Here is a 9,113-nt window from a genome sequence, read left to right on the forward strand (position 1 = left end):
TCTAGGATGACTACAAACTGCGTCAACATGCTTTACGTTAAGAAGCTGCGTCTACAGAGATTTAGGATAGGATAGTTATTTTTGGACTTCTACTTTAAGTTCAGCTTTGATTCATATAAAACCATTTATATACAAACTGATACAAAGAAAAAGTAAACTCAACATTACATTACCCTAGAAATAAGTTTGCACTTAAAGTTAATATACTCAACAGAAGGCATACGTCTTGTACATACACCCAACCCTGGCTTGGTTCTTCATACATATTTCCCAAGAGACAAATGATAACAAAATACGGAATGATCCATCACAAAGAAAAACAGAGAATAATTTGTTTACAGGCTTATAGGAGAATTGTGATAAGAAATATACAACATATGTGTGGCTAAGATACAGAAAACACTAGTATTTCTAATAATGTAATTGCATACATTCAATACAGTACATCAATGGTGAGATTTCATATTTTTCTCAATTCCCCCCAAACTATGCATTGCTATGATTCAAGTCATCACAATTCAAAGAACTAGCATCTATAGTAACCAGGGAAGGGAATATTTTCCTCTTACAATAAATAATAATAATAATAGTAAGCATTTGAATGTTAAGGTTTTTAGCGTCAGTGGCACATGGTCATTCAATTAATTAATATTAGACTATAAAGATGAAAAACTAGCATGTGAAAACAAGCACTTAAGTGTTAATTTGGCAATGTTTTCACTTTAAAGTGTTTTAAGTTGGTGTGAACTTGAGCCTTACAAAAAAAATCAGTCAGTCACAGAAAAACACAACCATTTCTGTTCATCTCCAACAGTGACCAAGTGACCAAGTTAAAGGGTGTAAAACATCAACAAGCTTGGGGTGACAGGTAGTGGTTAGAGCGTTSGGCCAGTAACTGAAAGGTTGCTGGATCGAATCCCCGAGCTGACAAGGTAAAAAATCTGTCGTGCTGCCCCTGAACAAGGCACTGTTCCGCTGTAGGCCTTCATTTTAAATAAGAATTTGTTCTTAACCGACTTGCCTAGTTAAATAAAAGGTTAAATCAAATAAAGGCTTCAGTTCAAGCCCACACTATTGGATTAAACTCGCTAACCAGATGATTGGGGCATTGTTGGGAAAATACATTCTTCTTGCACTGAAAGAGAGCATGTCTGAYGCATTATTATTTTTGTTTCACACAGTAAACATTGTTTTTCATTACATCCTCACATTGCAAGAAGAATGTTACCTTCATCTAAAAAAAAAAAGACAAAAAATGACATCATTCACAGCGGGGCGACATCCTGTTTGCTGACATCAACAACAAGAAAATTTGAATCTGCCAAGGCTCCCCACTGTTGGCTCTTTCGAATTTGCACCCTCCCACAATGCAATAGTCAATTTCAGTTTTGTTGGTGTCAATTTATTTAAGCAGGAAGTTGCCACACTGTGTATGCTATACACGGAGTGGACAAAACATTAAGAACACCTACTCTTTCCATGGCATAGACTGACCAGGTGATTCTAGGTGAAAGCTATGATCCCTTATTGATGTCACTTGTTAAATCCACTTTAATCAGTGTAGATGAAGGGGAGGAGACACGTTAAAGATGGATTTTTAAGCCTTGAGACAATTGAGACATTGATTGTGTATGTAAGCAACTCAAAAGAATAAGTGCCTTCGAACGGGGTATGGTAGTAGGTGCCAGGCGCACCGGTTTGTGTCAAGAACTGCAACGCTGCTGGGTTTTTCACACACAACAGTTTCTCGTGTATATCAAGAATGGTCCACCACCCAAAGGACATCCAGGCATCTTGACACAACTGTGGGAAGCATTGGAGTCAACATGGGCCAGCATTCCCTGTGGAACGCTTTCGACACATTGTAGAGTCCATGCCCCGACGAATTGAGGCGGTTCTGAGGYCAAAAGGGAAGGTGCCACTCAAAATGACTGGAAGGTGTTCCTAATGTTTTGTACACTCAGTGTATGTAATAATGCATAGTCTGCCTTTAACCCCAAAACCCAGTTAAAGAGTTTGATTGAATAAAGCMTACACTCTAAGCTCAACATGAGCTGAAGGCGACTGAACATACTTTAACATGCCACACAACACACACAGTGGAAAGGAGAGTGCCGTGCCATACAAGAAGGGTCATTCATGGACAATAGTTTAATGTCGAGGTTGCTTTTGMGAAGTTCATGATGCTCAACATGTTAGATGAGGTCATTAATACTGGCCAATGATCACGTTTGATTATTAATAATAAAAGACACATTTCCACATGCATTCATAAGTGCCAAGTTAGCACTTTTCAATGTCAATACATCCCGCCCCCGCCCCAACCCCTAAACCACAGTCGTAAGACTTGTCTGGATTCTGTTAAGTCTTTTTAAGTCTGTTAACTTAGGTCTGGATAACCTCCATATCAAACAGCAATATAATGAGGTCAAAGGGCTTCTGATCGTACATCGGCCATAATAGGGAAAAAAACTGGCTTAGGGACGGGTTTTGCTTGTGGACGGTTGCAACTCAGCATCTTTGAACCAAAATATACACATACATACTGTGCATCCAAACATACAAATATCTGTCTCAATTTACAATAAAGTGATTTTTTAAATTCATAATCATCTCTTAAATATACTGTTTTTTTTCCCATTGCACTTTGTTAAAATATTTAATATGATTTTTTAAGGCAATAGTGTGATTTTAAAAAGGTGAAAAGATACTGTACCATTAGCCTGATTGAGAAGAATAGTAAAAATAACAAGATCTGTAATATACATATCTTTAAAAGACCCTCACCTACTCATATACATGGATGTACTGTACCAGTCAAAATTTGGCACACCTACTCGTTCAAGGGTTTTTCTTTATTTTTACTATTTTCTACATTGTAGAATAATAGTGAAGACATCAAAACTATGAAATAACACATATGGAATCATGTAGTAACCAAAAAAAGTGTTAAACAAATCCAAATATATTTTGATAAAATAGTAAAAATAAAGATAAACACTTGAATGAGTAGGTGTGTCCAAACTTTTGACTGGTACTGTATGAGTATATATATATAAATATATGTAGCATGTATTTCAATATCACATATATACACCCACAAACTCTACATGCCCATGCATGTTTGTGCGCCGGTATATGTCATATATTCTCCACACATACATATATACACATATATATATATTATATATATATATATATATATATATATATATTATAATATATATATATATATATATATATATATATATATATATATATATATATAATAAATAATGCACAAAAACATCTTGGTTCATGGTTCCATGGTTTCCTTCAAAGCGGTATTTGGTACAGTCTTTGACTAACCATTTTGTCTGCATGCATTTGAGTCCTTCGTTGTAGTAGTACTAGTAGTACTAGTAGTACTACAGTAGTACTAAAGTAGTACTACAGTCCACTGCCAATCCCTGAACAAGAACAGACCGGAAAGTGTGTGTACTTATGTGTAAGTGTTTGTGTGTGGTCAGGGGAATGGGGGGGGGGGGGGCATGCACACTGTTGTCCATCTTTCCGAGCTACTGGAATACCAGGTTACCGGGTATTTTAGCGGATGGATTGGCCGAGGACGGTCCAACCCACCCTAACAGGGTCTTCTAGAGGTGTGTGATGTGGGTGAGGGCCCAGAGTGCTATCCCTTTAGCCCCCTTCCCCACTACCTCAAAGGTATTCTGTTCCAGGCTGTGGAATTGGCCAGGGGTGGTGGAGGGTAGAGAGTAGAGGTTCAGGCGGGGCTCAGTATACACTATCTCCGTACCCCTTCCCTCAATTCCTCCAGGGTCTTTCATCCATAAGGGGGTGGTGGTAGGGTTAGAGGTCCTTCCCCTCAATTCCTCCAGGGTCTTCCAGCCATAAGGGGGTGGTGGGTAGGGGTTAGAGGTCCTTCCCTCAATTCCTCCAGGGTCTTCCAGCCATAAGGGGTGGTGGGTAGGGGTTAAGGTCCTTCCCTCAATTCCTCCAGGGTCTTCCAGCCATAAGGGGTGGTGGGTAGGGGTTAGAGGTCCTTGGATGTTGGAGGATTAGCCCAGGCCCTGGCCCAGAGGGTACTAACACCGTCCCTCCCTCACTCTCTCTTACCCTCTCCCCCTGTCCCCAGACCCCTCTCCTCCTCTCCCTCTGTCCCACCACCCCAGTGTGGGCTAGATGGTCCCTCATTGTGCGCAGTGTGGTGACCCTGTTGGGCCAGACAGTTCTGGGGCTGTGTGTTGAGGTTGAGCAGGGCTGGCTGTTCTCGTGGTGGGCCATAGCTGCGTCTCAAGCACGCCTCCCCCTCCACCATCGTGGAGCTCAGTGGTCAGAGTCAATTCGATCTTGGTGAACTCACTGTCCATCGACTGGGGCGTCTTATCCATGCGCGACGCCATCAGGGCGTTCTGGTACTGCTGACGGGTCACCTGCGGGAGGATAATACAGTTACATGATATCAGGTTATATGATATTACAGTATATTAAATAGCATCCCTGGGCATCAGTTGAACTGGCAGATGTGGATATCTACATGATCATCTTGAATGATAGCATAGCTACATTTCCAATAGAACATTCTTTTCCATTTTCTCCTGGTTTCAATCATGTTTCACCAACCGGACACATATATCTCACTAAAGTCACACAGGGTGTGCCTCTGGGCTCCATGCTAGGCCCCCTCTTTTTCATAATCTACATCCTCCCACTTGGACAGATCCTACGCCAGTCAATTCAACCTCAACCTCCACTGTTCCACTGTTATACAAGCGACACCCAAATGTGACCCTTTTCAGGAAACTAGGCGTATGTCGCGGGTCACTACTTTACAGGACAGCCATTTGAACATAATATTTTTTTTATTTTTCAAAATGCGTTTTTTTGTTGTTGAAGAAAGGCCTTCTGGAACATGTAAACTTTCATGTGCCTTAATAACAAACTTGTATGCCATCTGTAAAAACGAATACAATTGTTAAATTGCAAGCCTAATTGGTTTAGCCACAGAAAAAGCCAGCAACCTTCCCGCTAGCCATGATAGGCTTCAGTGTTTTTCGTCATTTCCGGTCACAACTTGCAGACTTGTTTACGTGTTGCTGTGCGTTTTGTTGCCAACCTTACTTTTCTACCTGACAACTTTACGGTTTTTACTTTTTAATTACCGTTTATCTAAAAAAAAGAAATCCTCACTCAACTTTTTTCCCCCCATTCAACTTTTTCACTCCGGACGTTTTATCTGGACATGGTTCGTCAGGACCTCCAACAGCCGAAGCTAAGTAGTAACATTAACATGATGCCTTCTAATTGCAGTCGCTGTACTCATAATATACAGGAGAACGATCGCCTTGAGTAATTGTCTCTGGCCCCTCCTAGTTTAGGGGGAGTCATGAGCTCTAAGCAGAGTCTCACAACTCAATCGCTGGTTGAAAACTGTTTTCTGCCCCTCAAAAGATATGAATTTGTAGATAATTGTCCCTCTTTCTGGGACTCTTGATTGATTGGCCTGACTGAAACATGGCTTAAGCCTGATGAATTTACTGTGTTAAATGAGGCCTCACCCCTGGTTACACTAGTGACCATATCCCTGTGCATCCCGCAAAGGCGGAGGTGTTGCTAACATTTACGATAGCAAATTTCAATTTACAAAAAAAAAATGATGTTTTCGTCTTTTGAGGCTTCTAGTCATGAAATCTATGCAGCCTACTCAATCACTTTTTATAGCTACTTGTTTACAGGCCTCCTGGCCATATCCAGCGTTCCTAACTGAGTTCCCTGAATTCCTATCGGACCTTGTAGTCATAGCAGATAATATTCAAATTTTTGGTGATTTTAATATCACATGGAAAAGTCACAGACCCACTCCAAAAGGCTTTCGGAGCCATCATCGACTCAGTGGGTTTGTCCAACATGTCTCTGGACCTACTCACTGTCACAGTTATACTCTGGACCAGTTTTGTCCAATGGAATAAATGTTGTGGATCTTAATGTTTTTCCTCATAATCCTGGACTATCGGACCACCATTTTTTACGTTTTGCAATCGCAACAAATAATCTGCTCAGACCCCAACCAAGGAGCATCAAAAGTCGTGCTATAAATTCTCAAGACAACCCAAAGATTCCTTGATTCCCTTCCAGACTCCCTCTGCTACCCAGGACGTCAGAGGACAAAAATTCTTAACCACCTATACGAGGAACTCAATTTAACCTTGCGCAATTCCTAGATGCACGTCGCACCCTAAAAACTAAAACAATTTGTCATACAGAAACTAGCTCCTGGTATACAGAAAATACCGAGCTCTGAAAGCAAGCTTCCAGAAAATTGGAACGAACATGGCGCAACAATCCAAACTGGCAGCTCTTCCGACTAGATTGGAAAGACAGTACCTGTGCAGTATCGAGAGCATCACTGCTGCTCGATCATCCTAATTTTTCCACTTAATTGCAGGACATATAAGAACAATCCGAACTTTATTTTTGATACTTAGCAAAGCTAACTAAAAAGCAGCATTCCCAAGAGAGGATGGCTTTCACTTCAGCAGTACATAAATTCAATGAACTTCTTTGAGAAAAGATCATGATCATATAGAAAGCAAATTACGGACTCTCTTTAATCTGCATATTTCCTCCAAAGCTCAGTTGTCCTGAGTCTGCACAACTCTGCAGGCACTAGGATCAAGAGAGACACTTAAAGTGTTTTAGTACCATAATCTCTTGACACAATGCAATGAAAATAATCATGGCTCTAAACCTTCAAGCTGCATACTGGAACCTATTCCTACTAAACTACTGAAAGAGCTGCTTCCTGTGCTTGGCTCTCCTATGTTGAAGAACATAAATAACGCTCTCTATCCACGGATGTGTACCAAACTCACTAAAAGTGGCAGTAATAAAGCTCTCTTGAAAAAGCCTAAACCTTGACCCAGAAAATATCAAAACTATCGGCCTATATCGAATCTTCCATTCTCTAATTTGTTTTGAAAAAGTTGCGCAGCAACTCACTGCCTTCCTGAAGACAAACATGTATACGAAATGCTTCAGTCTGGATTTAGACCCCATCATAGCACTGAGACTTGCACTTGTGAAGGTGGTAAATTACCTTTTAATGGCGTCAGACCGAGGCTCTGCATCTGTCCTCGTGCTCCTAGACTTGTGCTGCTTTGGATACCATCGATCACCACATTCTTTTGGGAGATTGAGAAACCCAAATTGGGTCTACACGGACAATTCTGGCTGGTTTTAGATCTTATCTGTCGAAAGATAATGTTTGTCTCTGTGAATGGTTTGTCCTCTGACAAATAACTGTAAATGTTGGTGTTCCTCAAGGTCCGTTTTAGACACTATTGTTTTCACTATATATTTTACCTTCTTGGGGATGTCATTCGAAAACATAATGTTAATTTCACTGCTATGTGGTGACACACAGCTGTACATTTCAATGAAACATGGTGAAGCCCAAAATTGCCCTCGCTAGAAGCCTGTGTTTCAGACATAAGGAAGTGGATGGCTGCAAACTTTCTACTTTTAAACTCGGACAAAACAGAGATGCTTGTTCTAGGTCCCAAGAAACAAAGAGAATTCTGTTGAATCTGACAATTAATCTTGATGGTTGTACAGTTGTCTCAAATAAACTGTGAAGGACCTCGGCTTACTCTGGACTCTGATCTCTCTTTTGACGAACATATCAAGACTGTTTCAAGGACAGCTTTTTTTCCATCTACGTAACATTGCAAAATCAGACCCTTTCTGTCAAAATGATGCAGAAAAATTAATCCATGCTTTTGTTACTTCTAGGTTAGACTACTGGCAATGCTCTACTTTCCGGCTACCCGGATAAAGCACTAAATAAACTTCAGTTAGTGTAAATACGCTGCTAGAATCTAACTAGAACCAACAAATTTTGATCATATTACTCCAGTGCTAGCTCCCTACACTGGCTTCCTGTTAAGGCAAGGGCTGATTTCAAGGTTTTACTGCTAACCTACAAAGCATTACATGGGTTGCTCCTACTACTTTCCGATTTGGTCCTGCCGTACATACCTACACGTATGCTACGGTCACAAACGGCAGGCCTCCTTGATTGTCCCTAGAATTTCTAAGCAAACAGCTGGAGGCAGGGCTTTCTCCTATAGAGCTAAATGTTTATGGAATGGTCTGCCTACCCATGTGAGAGACGCAGATCCGGTCTCAACCTTTAAGTCTTTACTTGAAGATCCTCTCTTCAGTAAGGTATATGATTGAGTGTAGTCTGGCCCAGGAGTGTGAAGTGAACGGAAAGGCTCTGGAGCAACGAACCGCCCTTGCTGTCTCTGCCTGGCCGGTTCCCCTCTCTCTACTGGGATTCTCTGCCTATTACAGGGGCTGAGTCACTGGCTTACTGGTGCTTTCCATGCATCCCTAGGAGGGGTGCGTACTTGAAGTGGGTTGAGTCACTGATGTGATCTTCCCGACTGGGTTGGCGCACCCTTGGCTTGTTGTGCGTGCGGAGATCTTTGTGGGCTATACTCGGCCTTGTCTCAGGATGGTAAGTGGTGGTTGAAGATATCCTCAGTGGTGTGGGGGCTGTGCTTTGGCAAAGTGGGTGGGTTATATCCTGCCTGTGTTGGCCCTGTCGGGGATATCAATCGGATGGGGCACAGTGTCTCTGACCCTCCTGTCTCAGCCTCCAGTATTTATGCAGCAGTAGTTTTAGTGTCGGGGGGCTAGGGTCAGTCTGTTTATCTGGAGTACTTCTCCTGTCTTATCCAGTGTCCTGTGTGAATTTAAGTATGCTCTCTCTAATTCTCTCTTTCTCTTTTTTTCTCTCTCTCGGAGGACTGAGCCCTAGGACATGCCTCAGGACTACCTGGCATGATGACTCCTTGCTGTCCCCAGTCCACCTGGCCGTGCTGCTGCTCCAGTTTCAACTGTTTGCCTGCGGCTATGGAACCCTGACTGTTCACCGGACGTGCTACCTGTCCCAAACCTGCTGTTTTCAACTCTCTAGAGACAGCAGGGCGGAAGAATACTCTTAATGATTGGCTATGAAAAGCCAACTGACATTTACTCCTGAGGTGCTAACCTGTTGCACCTCACATCACTGTGATTATTATTGATTTTGACACTCCTTGGTCATC

The 9,113-nt window shown here is 41.8% G+C and overlaps 1 pseudogene; it reads right to left on the bottom strand.

Annotated features, from left to right (window-relative positions):
* Positions 1–3,635: 3,635 nt before the first annotated feature.
* The window catches only part of LOC112075779 (metal transporter CNNM2-like), a 40,022-nt pseudogene continuing 34,544 nt past the window's right edge, over positions 3,636–9,113 (bottom strand).

This window comes from Salvelinus sp. IW2-2015, unplaced genomic scaffold (assembly GCF_002910315.2).
Source record: "Salvelinus sp. IW2-2015 unplaced genomic scaffold, ASM291031v2 Un_scaffold3385, whole genome shotgun sequence".
NCBI lineage: Eukaryota > Metazoa > Chordata > Actinopteri > Salmoniformes > Salmonidae > Salvelinus > Salvelinus sp. IW2-2015.